This window comes from Bacillus rossius, assembly GCF_032445375.1.
Source record: "Bacillus rossius redtenbacheri isolate Brsri chromosome 4 unlocalized genomic scaffold, Brsri_v3 Brsri_v3_scf4_1, whole genome shotgun sequence".
Classification (NCBI taxonomy): domain Eukaryota; kingdom Metazoa; phylum Arthropoda; class Insecta; order Phasmatodea; family Bacillidae; genus Bacillus; species Bacillus rossius.
The window spans coordinates 29,136,914-29,152,864 of NW_026962010.1; the positions used below are offsets into that span (position 1 = coordinate 29,136,914).

Below are 15,951 nucleotides of genomic sequence, written 5' to 3' on the forward strand. Positions count from 1 at the left end.
GAAACGGGAATTTTTCTCTCAAAAAGAGAATTTTTTTATTTATCAAATTTTTTGAGATTTTTTGGCGGAATTTTTTCCCACAAAAATGGAAATTTTCGTGAATTTTGAGGAATTTTGGGCAAATTTTGCCCAATTTTGGCAACTTTTGGCAATTTTTGAGGGTCGAAGGTCAAGGTCAAGGTCAAAGGTCAAAGTCACGACCATCCAATATGGCTGCCGTGACGTCACAATCCAATATGACCGCCGTACACACAGCACCACACCCTGGACCCTGTTTCCGGACCGGCTATCCTATACTACTGCCGATGTCGCACTTCCCTTCGCTCGGAATCCGCTCACGCGGCACTCCGCGGAACTCCTGTGGAGGATGGTGTCGCTGCTTAAGTACTCTAGTGCCCTTCTTGAATCGACGAGAGCAGATGTAGCGAGTCGCGTCATCCCGGGCCGACCAGACGCCCGAACAGTCGGGAATAGCGTCGCTTGCTCAGGCCACTTCAAATGGCGGCCCACGGAATTCCCAAGGCCACTCAGCGATGAATAACGGTGCCGAGGCAGGACGTTGCGTGGGGTGTTGATGGGGGAGGGGGTAGCAACGACCCTTGTATCCAGCCTGGTTGCGAGTGGCATGCCTTACGTCAGTAGACCGCACGTGACCAGGCGTAAGTGGCCGTGCAGGGCCGCCGGCCAGCTCCGAACCTGGCACCGTGGTCTGGTCTCTCGCGTTCGTAACAATAATTTTTAAAAACCTGTGAAAACATGATTAACGATATAAATTCTCTTCAGTGTTAAATTTAGATTGTTAACCATTTTTGGTTTTAAATTTGATAACACTAAGATGAAATAATTTTTTAGTAGAATACAACTAGATATCATAGGCAATAATAAAAAAAACATGATTGTGATGAAATACTTTACGATTAACATGTCATATATACTGCCTTCGCATACTAGGTTTTAGTTGTTTGGTTAGTAGAAATGTGTTATGCACATGTAAAACATATAATGGTGGCGATTCATTAAGGAGCAAGAAATGTCCTATATTGGCAAAATAAATTACAACATACAACTTTTTTTTATTATTTTGAGTGAAAGATCATAGATTACTACAAAATCGCATTACTCTCACAATTCACAGGAAAATTTGTTGCCACTCAAGTCGATGTAGCAACCTTGCTTCTCTTAGAAGCGATATTTGTGAAAGAGGTTCTGTGGTGAACAAGGCATGGTCGGAGACAAACCTGTGATCCGGGTACTCTCGACTACGTAATACATTGTTATACAGACCGTGTATCTTTTATCACACTTTGTAAGAAAATAGAGTAGTGTAAAAAAGGGCATACGGGCTTCATGTATTTATTATGGGACTATGGCTTTCAATTGCGCTTCCTTTTTGTTGAATGTGCTGACTGCATTTATCCACTCCAAGAGATTTTAGGAAAATCACGATAAACGTATGCAAAGTGTAATTATTAATATATTTAAGTATATTTATTTGCAGATACTGATCATAAGTAGTTGTCATTAAAAATCCAATTTGGCAGATGTAAGTATTGTGGTGTCGCTAATAATAATAATAATAAATATAATAATAATAATAATGATAATAATAGGACGGATAAGGGCAGTTTCGAAAAATACCATTGTATTAAGAAAGTTTTAAAACTAACAATTCGGGAAATAGGAAGTTTTGAAAGAAATTTGTTTCAAATACCTTGCATGTTAACTTCTATATTATATAAAAATTAATGATAAAACTTATAACATATATGACTGAATGAAAATTATTTATCCACACTTGCAAGAAATTTCAATATTTTAAATAACAAGATCAGGCACTTCATCGACAATTTCTTCATCCGTATTGTCATCTTCATTTGGCACTTCATTATCTATGACGTCTTTTTCACCATAAATTATGTTTTTTTAATAGACAAGGTCTTCCTGCTCACTCCAGTTAGCTCCAAAATGTTTAGCTAGAAGATTAGCAACATTAATTAAGTTTTCATGTTTAACAGGAACCTTTTTGTTAAGTTGAATAGGTTTAATGCTGCTTATCGAATTGTTATTCTTTATTATTGAACCGAAAACACCTAAGTCACATATGTAGTGTTGTTCGACTTGTACACTAATGTTTCCCTTGATGTTCCTAGTTGAGATAATTATTTTACACAAGGATAACTTAAAATTCCATTTTCCGGTAGGCTTGATTGCTTCTTTAACAGCAGACTTCCAGTCATGGACAGGCACTTTTGCACCCAATCTCTTAACAGTCCCCAATCCTTCAAAATAGCTGTGTATTTAATAGGTGTCCAATTGTCCCCACACTCCTAATTACTTTTTCTACTCTCCCAAAAACCCTGTCGGGTGGTAGGAAAGAATGTCCTTCAACAGGAAACACAAATTCAACATTCTGTACTGTTTTTGATGATTTATCTTTAAGCCACTTCATCACTACCCCAATCACAGTGGAGTTTTTATTCTGTCCAGGACAGCCATCTGAACAGAGTCGAACACAATCGTAATTGCTGTATTCTAATTGTGAATTCTTGAGAGTATCAAGTAAGGCTGAAGCGATTTCATTCGAACCCTTATATCTCCCATTTTCCAGCCAGGTATACATTGTAACTGTGTCAGAATTCTGTTGTGGTTTTGAGTGCCCACGACAATCTGTAAAATTGTAGTAGTATAACTGTCTACTATAGTATGCTGCCTTGTCAGGCATTCGGGGCAGAACTATGTTGTTTTTTTTTGGCAATCGTAGGAAAATAACAGAATGTTGTTAGTTTCTGTTTCATGACGGTGGCTGTAAAATGCTTTGGATTTCAATTGATGAACTCTCAACTGTATCACCAAATCAGATTTTGTCTTTGAGGCATGACCAGCTTGCTGAATTTGTTTTTTTTTTTTTTTTTTTTAACTTGAAGGCATGTAGAACATGCATTCTTAGTTGGTGTCTTAAAACTGATATTGAACTTGTGGAGGAATATTTTCTGAAAAACTGATATATCGTTTTGTTTGCTACTTCGTCAGTATGGTTGTTGTTATACATGCTCCGACATAGCATCGTATCCAGTTGAAGCCTTGTAGTCCTGTAGTCTCGCAGCTCCGTAGCCTCATAGTCTAGTATCCAAAAATAAGCTAAGTCTAAGACAGCTGGAGCCAAAGACCGATGGAGTCAATGGTTCATTTTCTTACATGTCTCAATGATCGATGGAGCCAATGACTGTTGAAGCCAATGACCGTTGGAGTCAATGACTGATGGAAGCATTATAACCTATCGTAAAATTGGCGATCGCATCCTACTGTGTTGAATGTTCTGAAATTGTACGTCATTTTCATTCAATGTGCGCAGATAAGACTGTAGTATTATATTCGATAGATGGGACAGAGTTATTTTGATGAAAAAGTATTTTACAAATTTGAATAATTTAGATCCAAATGTGCGTATTTTCCGTTAAATGTGCTTTTTTTTTTTGTGCTTCCGAATGTCCTTTTTTTTAATTGTGGTTCCATTTCATTGATTAAGCTTCCAAATGTACTTCCTTTTCGTTAAATGTGCTTCATTTTTTTGTGCCTTTGAATGAATTTCCTTTTCTATAATTATGCTTCCTCTTTGTCGAATGTGCTTCCGATAGTGCTTCCTTTTCTATGATTGTGCTTCAAATTGTGCTTCCTTTTCGTTGGTTATTGCTTTCAAATTTGCTATCTTTTCTATGATTGTGTTTCCAATTATGCTTCCTATTCGTTTATTGGGAATCCAAATGTGCTTTCTTTTCTATGACTATGCTTCCTATTCGTTGATTGGAAATCTAAATGTTCTTCCTTTTCTATGATTGTGCTTCCTCTTTAGTACATGTGCTTCCGATTGTGTTTCCTTTTCGTTGATTGTTCTTCATTTTCTTTGATTGTGCATACTGTATTACTAATGTACTTTCTTATTAGAAACTGCTTCCTTTTTGCCGATGAATGAGCATATATAATTCTGTACTCAGGACATGAGTGGTCTCGTGGTTCGGAGATGTCTGGTCTAAATGTCTGTCATTCGAAATTTTCTGTTTAAAAATGTTTTTCGAGTATCATCGAAAAATACCTCTTTGTTTAAAGTCACTTGGCCTATGTGTATGATTTTGTATTTAAACAAATTAAAATTTTCGTTGATTACTGATGGAAAAAAACTCTAGACTACTGATTGGATGTGTTTGACCACCTACTGGATGCGCCTGGCTGCCAACTATACATGACTTGCCACCGAATGGATGTACGTTCCTGAACGCTGAATAGACATTCCTGGCTACCGACTGGGCTCGTATTGCCACGAACTGGACGTGCCTGACCACCGAATGCGTGCCTGACCACCAACTGGTCTCGCCTTGTTGCTGACTGGACATGTCTATTTGATAACTGAACATGTCGGCCACTAACGGAATGCACCTGGACGCCGATTACGTGCCTGGCTACTGAATAGAAAGGCGTTGGTGGTGGGAGGTCAGTCTTTCGGTGGCTTCAGTGGGTAAAGAATCGTTTTTTTTTTGCTCTCACCGGGTTCGAACCAAAGACTTCATGACGTTATTGCTTGTTTTCATTAAAAGATTATTAACATTGTTTTTAAATATTTTTTTATAAATTTTAAATATTTTTTCGAATTTTTTAGAAAATAAGAACGGATTTTTAATATGGAGGACATTACATCATAATCCATAATTTCGAATTGTTTTTATGAAATATTTTATTTATTAGTTTTAAAGTGTTTCTCGATTTCCTAGCATAAACTATTCGGATTTACAATTTGGCAGCCGTAACGAAAATTGCAATGGTTATGTAATAATTCCGAATGGCGGCCATGGCATGCTAATTGTCATGGTCATGTCTTCAACCGCTTATAGCGAGTTACTTTTAGGGCTTTTAAGCAGCTTTTAGAATTTTTAAGACATGGGCATTTTTGAGCACTAAAACGGGGAAATTCCCCTCAAAACGGGAATTGTTTCTTGAAATAGGACTTTTTTTGATATTTAAAAAAAATTGTTCCCTTCCACCGCTCCCGCTAAGAAAAACGGGAAATTTTGGTGGATTTTGACGTATTTTGAAAAAGTTTTAACAAAACTTTAAGTATTTTTGGGAGATATTGGCAAATTGTGAAGGTAAAGGTAAAGGTCAAAGTTCAAGGTCATCCAAGATGGCTGCCGTGACCTCACAATCCAAGATGGTACATAGACATTGTCTCCAGCTCCACAGCCTGAAGTCTGTGCCAGTACCGCCATTTACATACTACTCCTCAGTATTCTCAGATGTATTGCAAAATTTGTAAGTCAGAGAAAATGTAACAGGCCTAAGTTCTTAGGTTATTAAATTATATGTTATCGGACACCATCTACACACCTCTGTGCTTGTAAAACAGCAAATATAAATTTTAAACAGTGTCGATTGGTTTTGTTTACTAAATAACCACAAACAGTTACTTATACCAAAAAAAAATAAATGTACTATGAACTGTGAAGTAGTGACATGGGCAAAAAAATATTTATTAACACACAAGGGGTAAAGAAACATTGAACTGAAACCATTCCAACAGTTTTTCCTGTTAAAAAATAGATAGAAACGTAATTTTACATTTGTTATATTATCTAGGTTTACCTATATGCTGCACACAACACAACAAAAGTTTTTATTCATTGTCGTCTGCGCTCAGTTATATAGAAATGTTCGGTTGAATTGAATGCTATTAATTATTTAAACTAATTTACAGGCTAAACAATTCGGTAGCTACAAAACATGCTGCGTCTGTGACATCTTTCCTGAAAAATGGCCTACATTTACAGGCGAAAATCTAGACCAATCTATATATAGTGATAAATAGTCTGATCCTGCCATATACGTTGCATTTTTAAGAACACTTCACACGTATATATTAGTGCAACTGATTACACACATTTGGTGTGTCTTTGTACACTTTTTGGAGTATTTTGGTCAATAATTGCCTCACTGTCAATGGAGACAGGCTCCCCATCTGGAATGGAACAATCGACCTTTCTGGCGGTGTTCTTAATCTCAAAATGCTATGGGCCAGACGCCTCAAAGATTCAAACAACGTCATTATTTGAAACTCTGAAGCGCTGCGCTGTCTGAGCTACGGCCAATCACACAATGCCTTTCAGAAACACCGCCAGAATCCTAAACGGCCTCTAATTACATAAACCAAATAATTACGTGGACTGCTATAAAATGCTGGAAATAAAAATACAAAAGGTACAATAGTAAAAAGAAAATGGGTGCGTGTACTTGCGTACGCGTGTGAGAAGTTATACTTCTTTGGCATCATTAAATAATAGTTTTTTATTGTATGCAAATAATTAATTACAATAAAATAATAAAAGTGCTGGAAAAAGACAGTCAACAGTCAATAGGGTTCAGTTTAAATTTGAAAAATTAAAAAATAAAATTGAGAGTTTAATAAATATACATGACATAAGTTGTACTAAATTTAATTAAAGTATCTTAATTTTAAATATTTATTAATGATAATTTAATATTTTAAAACAAAATAAATAATTTAATAGTAAATTCAAAAATTAAATTTAAGTTTATTCATTTTTTAATATTTATTACTATCTTAATTAAATATTCACCTTTAATTTTCATCAAAAAGTTTTCATTAAATTTGTTCATTTATTTTTATCAATATTTATTATTTATTCAATTTCATAATAAATATTAAAAAATAATATTTTAATTTTATGTTCGATTTTAATTTTTATCACAAATTTTTATCAACTGTTTTATTTAAATTATTTCTTTATTTTGTAAATATTAAATAACCAATAATATATTAAACATAAATAATTTAATAATATTAAGTATTAATTATATTAAAAATAATATTTTAATTTATATCAGTAAATAATACATACGGATAGTTAATCTCAATTATATTGGAGCACTTGAAAAAATATATAAGCAAAATTTTTTTACTAATATTTACGAATAGTAAATAATATTAATCAAAATATTCAATTTAAATAACTACTGAATATAATTTATTAGCACATATATAATTCGCACTTGTATGAAACTAAAACACGTGATGTGAATGTGGAAACTAGAAACATGTGAATAAATATTATAAATATGAAAACAGTGATCAGAGGCGACGAGCGTGCCAACATGCGCGACTAATAGAGGTTCTATTTATATTTTTCGAGACAATGAGCGGTTTAGCGGGCAGCTTCAACCTGTTAATTTTGTGTTACAGTGATACGCGCGCATCTTAAAATTTCACTCTCCATAATTTTTTCATAACGCTCCTAAAGAAGTAAAACTTCAAAAAAAGTAAAAAAAAAAATAAAGCCTGCTGCCGAGTTTTCAACCACGGCCCTTCAGCATATTGACCACGCAGTATAACCACTGCTCTGACAGAAGGTTACGAGTAAAATGTGTATTATATTTGATGTAATGTGAAAATAATGTGTTTTTTAAACCTTGGAATTTACTCTTTACTATGACTATTTTAGTTTACAAAAATAAATTCCAAGGTAATTTCACTATCATAAAGTTTCATTTGGCACACCAATACGTTTGGTATGTCCCCTAATGTGGGTTTATGTACATACACGTGGGTCCGCCATCTTCCTATGAAAATGTCGTCGTTACATGGTGCGCGCGCAGCTTCAAACTGCATTTTGTGTTACAGTGATACGCGCGCATCTTAAAATTTCACTCTCATTATTTTTTCATAACGCACCTAAAGAAGTATTACTTCAAAAATTATAAATCGTGTTTACAACAAGGTAAACAAATATAGCTGTTTCACAGCTGGTAGATAAGCAATGACTAAATAAACATAAATGAGTACAGTTTTCTGTTCTATGAACTACTAAATTATTACAACACATTATTTGAAATGATCCTGTGAAATTTTTGGCTTTGGACAAATGCTTTTATTATTTATGATGTATCTGTAATAGTGTTCAAAATAATTAATAACATTAAAACACACAGAATAAATGCCATAACTAAACAAAAGTTAAGCTTTTAAAATTAAATCATCAATAAAGTTCTTAAAATGCATTACTTAAAGAAATAAATTTTGTACATATATATTTTTGCCAGCATTTTCAAAATGTGACAAACGTATTTATAGCATTGTTGTTCAAGTCTTACCTGCATTATGACAGGTTACGGGAGCCCCTGCCCCAGAGCAGGCTGGCGCACACCACCAGGGACCGCCACCCGCTCAACTATCCGGCGCCGGACTCAACTGTACTATCTTTCAGCAAACACGTCCTAATGTGTTGACTGGGATCTCAACATGGGTAGTATCGCAGAATGTCTGCGGTGTGATAAACGCAGAATGCTCACGTGTATCAGAACAAAGTGGATCACTTCTTGCATCAAGTTTATGTTTGGGGGTCCATAACTGGCGAGCCCGGAGGAGTCAATGTCAGTGAAAGCTGTCCATGACCAAGGTCAGGCTGGACCAGGAAGACCTCACTCCTGGCGGCGGTATAAATACTGGGCGGTGCTGAGCTGCCGGTGTCAGACAACACTAGCCACTTGTCGCAGCCACAGGTAGCACCCACCTCCATCAACATGTACAAGCTGGTGAGTAGACTCTCAGTGGAGTGATATGCATGGCAGTTAAGTTCTCACAACAAATCACAGAGTTCTAATTTACGAACATTACCTAACCACTCTTTAAGTTGTTATCTACTGGTTAAATACTTGAATAATCACAAAGCCTTTTTAAAGAATGAATGTAGATTAATGTATACGAACTATTTTAAATAGATAGAAACTACTTTATACATAGAAGCTAACTTTATAGTCACATAAAGCATAACAAATAAGTTTAAAAATTAATATGTATTTTGCTACTTCAAAAAACATTCTACACACTTCTAAACAACTTAAACTTTCTCTACTCTTTCAAAATTGACACAATTGGCTTGAATTTATTTCTATACTATTATTGATAAATTTTTTGTAATTTATATTTTTTTAATTATTCATTATATTTATTTTTTTATTTAGTAACGCAATATATATTTATTTGAAATGTCTACAAGTGTTGTGTGTTGTCGCTTAGCTCCTTGTCGTGCTGGCCGTGCTCGCCGCCGCCTCCGCCCAGTACGTCAGCCCCTACTACGGCTACGGCGGAGCGTACCGCAGCGGCTACTACGGCGGGTACGCCGCTCCCTTGGGCTACGGCAGGTCCCTGGGATACGGCTACGGCGGATACCTGTACGGCTGAAAGGTAAGCTCGTATGCGAAATGAGTGAAGTTGTGGTTATGTCAAAAATAGGAAAGACTAATAAATATAACTAATAAAGCTCAGAAACAAACACCAGGGTCAATTTGTTATCGTAAAACATTTTACAAAAATTTAGACAATGGTCAATAAATTAATGTTAAAAATTATTTTTTTGAAATAATAACAAGAAAGTAACTGTTTTGAAGTTTTATTTCTTGGTTGTAAAAAGACAATTATTATAGTATTATTTCTTTCGGTTTTTGTATGATACTATTAAGTTTGTATTAGAATGTGTTATTTACTTTTTCAGGTGCTGTTCCTAATCAATTGACTGAGAGAGATATTTCTTATCCTCATGCTGATTCAATGTGTGAATAATGAAATAAATATTTTGGTCAATACAAAAAGTTTTACTTTTCTACTACCATATTACAATTGATAGATATATTTAATTAATTTACATAACTAGGGGAATATATTTTAATTGCAATAATTTTTTTATTAACTTTTTCAACATTACACATATGTAATATAAATTCATCACATCATAAAAATATAGCCATAAAAAGTAATTTTTGGTACTTTTATAAATATCGTGGCCTTTAACGTCTGGTGCAGATGATTAATTTACATTTCATACAGTAGGGATCTTGAGGAGAGAGAATAATGTAAAAATTAGAACAATATTTAACAGAATGGTCATGGACCATTATTTCATCGAGGCATTATATTTTATTTGTATAAAGTGATAGTTAAATCTTTTTTGTATATTTAATTGTTAAAAGTGATAGTTTAAGGGGTTTTTGAATATCGATATAAAATATAAGAAATCATACCAGGACATTGAGCCAGAAAGAATTAACTGTCCATTACATAATTTAAACTTTACATAAACTTTGTAATACTTAATAAGCTGAGTGCTGATAAGTTACAAACAAAAGTTACACATAAAGTTTTTTTTAATATGATATTTTCCATGGTTTTGATGAAATATTGTCACGCAAGGGTAAAATCTGTAGGGGAATAATTTAAGTTCAATAAATTCAGTAGATAGGATTCTATAAAGGGTTTATTTTAGCTTTATTGATGTAAACAATAACTCTTGTTAAACTCACTTGGCATCTACTTAAAATTTACGAAAAAGCATTTAATATTAGGCCTCTTAAATTAATAAAATACTTACTCTCTACTTTAATGGGTATATATTTGGCACCCCGTACGGGATGTATAGAGATAAATAAGTAAAGATACCTACTTAAAAATAAATAAACAATAATTCAAAATTAATTTAGATTTTTTGTAAAATTTCTAAGGATCAAAACCAGTATCTAGCAACAGGTAGTTTTTAGAGGCAATAAGTAAATTTACAATAAAATTCAGAACAATTATCTTTCAGAAACTACTCATAAAAAATCGACTGCATGACCAAACAAGTGAGAGTGTGAGAGAGAGCTTCGCCAAACTATATCCTATTCTCCCTTTTGATTCATTAACTTAAGAATCTATAAAACTATAATTTATTATTACAACTAAGGAAAGATAGTTTCGTACTCACGTCTCTATATAAGCGGAACATTTCCCACTCTTAAACTTTAAAACTTTCATTATGTCCTCTCCTGCCCTTGAAACTTGAATGAACTCATGGTCTATCCAGAACTCTAATGAGTCGTTCTACAGGGAGCCGAGCCTCCCCCTGAGTGAGCCTAAACCGACCACATTACTATCCAATCTACTCGTTACACTGACGAGAGGCATAGCCTCCGCCAGAGTGAGTCTTAACCTCTCTCTAACTTACGCTTAAATCTCCGCGCACCGCCACGCTTCCCAAAAAACCCATGGTTATTGAAACCAAATTAAAAGAAAAACAACTAACCAGGACTGCTGAGCAGGCTACCCCCTCTACCCGCATGTGCGGCCACAGATCAGCGCGCCCCAGTGACCGCGGCCAGAGACTGCTCAAAACGCGTGGCCGGACACACAAACAAACTACCAAAGAATGTGCAATCTTCAAGCCAGCAGCATGCTGCACCAGCCCCTGCCCTGATTACTTGGTCACGCCACTGCACCGACGAGTAAAAAGAGCAGTCAGCCCCGAGTCTCACTAGTAAAGTCCCCAAAATTTATATCAAAAACCCTGAAAATTTCGAACCTTGATATCACCCTCCCCTCACATAGCTCGAGCCTCATCGACCTACCTCCAAACAAAAGATTAAATTGCTCAACCACACCATAACCTTAATTTCCTCATTCATTAAAAATACAGTGTCATTGGTCTTAGTTACTTTCTTACTGAACACACATGTGGATTATGCACAAGTTAATTTAAAACATAACATATTCATTGAAAGAAAAAGGTAAGATATCATCATGTGTTGTTTCTTACATAAGTAAATGCAAAAGTTTTATCTGGATGTTTCTGATATGCAAATTCAGAGGCTTCAGTTCTCAATAAATAAAATAATTGTTCTGTTGATGAAGCTTTCTTTATAAATTAATAAATTCTCTCGTATTTAATTTTGTTTTTGACGTGACAACGTCTAATAAATTGATGAACGCCGGCTGCATGCATTAAAATGTGTCCCGTTACGCACATTGTCCCGTTTCGCTGTGTCCCGTTACGCTCATTTTATATTGCTCTTTGCTAACCTGAACCTCCTAGCAATGCTACCGAGTCCGTGGCGTAATTCTGTTTTCATACATTTCAATGTAACATTTTCATTGATCTTTGCTTCGTTCCTCCTAGCATTGCTGCAGAGTCCGTGGCGCAAATATATTATTTTTGACTGCATTTTGGTGTTTGGTAAGCCATTTTCCTTCACATCATCCTTGAAACTCTCCCATTCGTTTCCTCTTTTCCTATCATCGTCCTATGCTTAACAGAATAACACAGATTGGAAGAAGTTAAATAGCAAACATGTATAAAAGTTATAGTTAAAATAAACTCTTCGTTAAAGTAATAAACATATTTGAATTAATGAGTGCAAATAAAAGTAAATTTATCAATTAAGTTGTAGATATTTCACTCCTTCGTTGTATCCATACAAAATAGTGATAATTCAATAAAAATGATTCAATTTTATTCATAAAAGTATGCAATCATTTCATCAATGTTTTGTTATGACGTTGTCACGTTAAACTATCGTCCGTAAACCGACTTTACAGACAACCAATTTTTTTGGTATTCGCTCCGATACAATTCCGTTCAATTATTTCCGCAATTGCTACAACACAAATTTAAAAATTCTTGAAAATTATCTTTTGATTTGTAGTCCATCACAATACTTATCTTCATTCTCCAAGTTAAAATTAAATGTTCTTACAATTTTATATCAGGGTGTCAAAACCATTTTAACTCATCTCGTGAAGGTTGGTGCAACTCCTCGAAGTCAGTGTTGTCGAGAAGAGAATTTCCCTGGGCTGGCAATCAACGAACACCACTCAAACTGCAAACTGCATCAGCTGGTTTTCAGGGCAGCCAACATATTCTCCCAACATCTGCTTCGGAAGTTGAGCCATCCTCGAAACGAACAGCTTATAATTCTGAAACATCATCAACAGGCATTACCACCCACGCCTAAACCACACATAACAATCCTATCCTTTCTTATTTAACTATTCCTATCTTCTTACAGTTATCAAAAAAATACAGTTTAATTCATATTTTTCTGTTATAAAAATTACTTTCCTTGAGTTAGAAAACAAATTATTTTATTCATTAAACTATTTTTCTTTAACAGCAACTAAACTGAAAGGGGATGAGCAGGATGAACATACACATACAAACGAATAAATTAAGTACTATAAATTCAACAGGTAACCTTAAGTATCCCACCCTCATACACTCTAAACAGTTAAATAGCATTACTGGAGAACACAGGAAAGACTTCAGGAAGACATTCCCTAGGCCTTGAGTCTTGACAAGTTCTCCGTGCAACATCAAATCATCGTAACAAATTCACTGAGTTGATGGTCACTTCACACGACCTAGTAATTATCAAGGGTGTTTAGTATATAGAATATTCCTGTGCATGTATGAGAGGCACTTCCTTTCTGCCCTGCTGTGCAGAAACCTATCTTTGCTCCCTTATTGCGATAAGACAAAAGTAAATTAAGGAAGTCCTTTTGGATTTACGTTTCATTGTTATAATTATGTTATTTTGTGATTTAGTCAATGTAATTTAGTGTGAAGTTTTTCTGAGCGTATTAAAAATTCTACATTCTCTCTGGTCCCTTTTTATTGTTAATGCCATCTGCTCTGTCCCCTGATTGTTTAGTCAAGCAAGGGTAGTGGCAGTCTGCAAAACTCTGCTGGCTAGGGTGAGTGCTTGTTAGTTTAAAGTTTTTGTTGGTACGAGGAGGGGCGGATCCAGGGCCAGGCGACCCGGGCAATCGCCCAGGGCCCCGCGCCTAGTGGGGCCCCGCGTCTGCCCTCACCCTAGCACCTGTCATATAAGGTGTTCGAAATTAAGTTGTACACCCCTAATGTTTATTAGAACCTCTTTTATATGTATTACCAGCAACATGCAGGAGACGAGTGTCAGATAATCGGGTTGGCAATATGGGACACTTGCCAGCCGGCGATGCTGATTAATGTTTGCTTCAGGTTAGAGTTATCACAGATAAGGCGACAACAAGGCTTTGCTCTGAGTGTTGTTTTCCTCTGATATATCTCTGGGGAAGGGCGGTGAAAAGTACATAGGCTACAGTTGTGCTTTTTTTTTGTTTTATGTTATATTACTGCTGCGAGTTAAAGGTCGCTATGTAAACCCTAAACTTCCTCTCAACCTTCTCAATTTACGTGACTGTAGTCAGCGGCTGATAATTAGCCTTTCCTTCCCTTTTACGATATACAAAAGTGGAGGGGGTGTGAACGTACGCGTTACAGACCGATGTTGTTACTGCAGTGTCGCCAAATCAGTGGAAATTTTAAGTCATGTATCGTGCAGTGCACATTTTGAATCTCTTTTCGTTCGTCCTGTTATTTTGTTGTAACTACTTTCAATGATATTTATTAATAGGACTAGTTATTTTTAATTAGACAGTTTCATAATCAAGGCTGAAATTTTTATTTGTTATTTTCAGTCAGATTAATTTACAATGACCTCTCGTGATCGTGACTTTGGTAGGAAATATGATTCTGGCAGTTCCAAACGGAAAAAAAAATTGAATAACGCAAAGAACTTGGAAAAAAATTTAAGTGGTTCTTTAACAAAATATTTAAAGACTGATCAAATTACTGGAGAAAAGGAACAGTTGTGCATTCAAGATTCAATACCATTAACAGAAGTTAAAGACATAAAAATACCCAGTAGTCAAAGTGAATCTCCCCTGAAAAGCAATGAAGTGTTGTGTTTCGAGTGTATGCCTGCGTTATCTGAACAACTGTGCGTGCGAGATTCAACGATGACAGATGAAGAAGTTACTGTCGCTGCAGAGGTAGGACTCAGTAGCCACAGTGATACACCTTTCGGAAGCAACGAGGTTATGTATCCTGAGTCGACGTCATCATCATCTGCACATGTGCCACTAGAGGATAACGATGCGGACTTCGACATCCGTGAGGAAATCGATACCTTACCTACCAATGTAACTGTGAGTGACCCTTTTTTATGGCCTAAACAATTAAGTGTCTTACAAATAACTAGTATAGTTCAAAACGGCCCCGTGAGGGTATACAATAAATCTTACCCCAAAAATGAAAGTGGTTGACATTTTACAGACACACATTACATAAAAACACTTATAAATGGTGAAGAGCAAGAAAGGCGATGGTTAGTTTATTCCGAGTCGAAAGATGCTGTTTACTGTTTTGCATGTCGTTTATTCTCTCTAAGACCTAATTCCAACAGTGCCCTTGGATCTAATGAAGGTATGAGTGACTGGAAGCATCTATCCGAGGTGCTCAAGTCTCACGAAAAGAGTAAGTGTCACAAAGAATGCATGGTAAAATGGCTTAGTTTAAAAAAACGGCCTTACTTGTGAAAAAACTATTGATTCACAAACCCAGGCCCAGATTCGAGCTGAACAACAACGCTGGAGAGACATTTTAGAAAGGATATTAGCCATCGTACAGTTTGTGGCTACTCATAACTTGGCTTTCAGAGGGCATGAAGAGAGGTTGTCTAATTCGAATAACAGTGGAAATTTTTTGTATTTGGTTAATTTGATTGCACGATTTGACCCAACATTGCGAGAGCACTTGCACCAAACTATAAACAAGACAGTTGCCAGAAACCACTACCTGAGTAAAACTATTCAGAATGAATTTATCGACATAATGGCCAATCATGTTAGAGCTAAAATAATAAAGTATTAAAGAATAAGTACTTTGCAATCATTTTGGACTGCACTCGAGTTATAGCTCGGATTGAACCAAGGGCGCCCATATGATAATTTGTAGGGGGGGGGGCAGACTTAGGGGTATGAAGTATTGTTAATATTTTGGAAGACTAACTGCGGCTTGTTACTAGCCATAAAATAATTCCAGTTCTGACCCTGTTAACAATTTTTGTCCTGTTACTAAAATACTAGACCACAGTACTCATTCGCCATAAAAAAAACTTTATTGGCTACTTTATTAATTAAATATTAACTATTTTGTTGAAACAAGTGAATTTTTAGCAACACCATTAAAGTTACTCAAATAAGAATTATTGTTCAGAAAAGTCTAAAATGTAAAATTTATGTTGGAATTTTGAATTTAGAGG

At 35.4% G+C, this 15,951-nt stretch overlaps 1 long non-coding RNA gene across 1 annotated transcript; it reads left to right on the top strand.

Moving 5' to 3' along the window:
• Positions 1-8,528: 8,528 nt before the first annotated feature.
• Positions 8,529-10,303, top strand: LOC134541493 (uncharacterized). The gene is made up of 3 exons (XR_010076643.1): positions 8,529-8,595; positions 9,080-9,247; positions 9,555-10,303. It is a non-coding gene; the product is annotated as an uncharacterized LOC134541493 (long non-coding RNA).
• Positions 10,304-15,951: the final 5,648 nt, after the last annotated feature.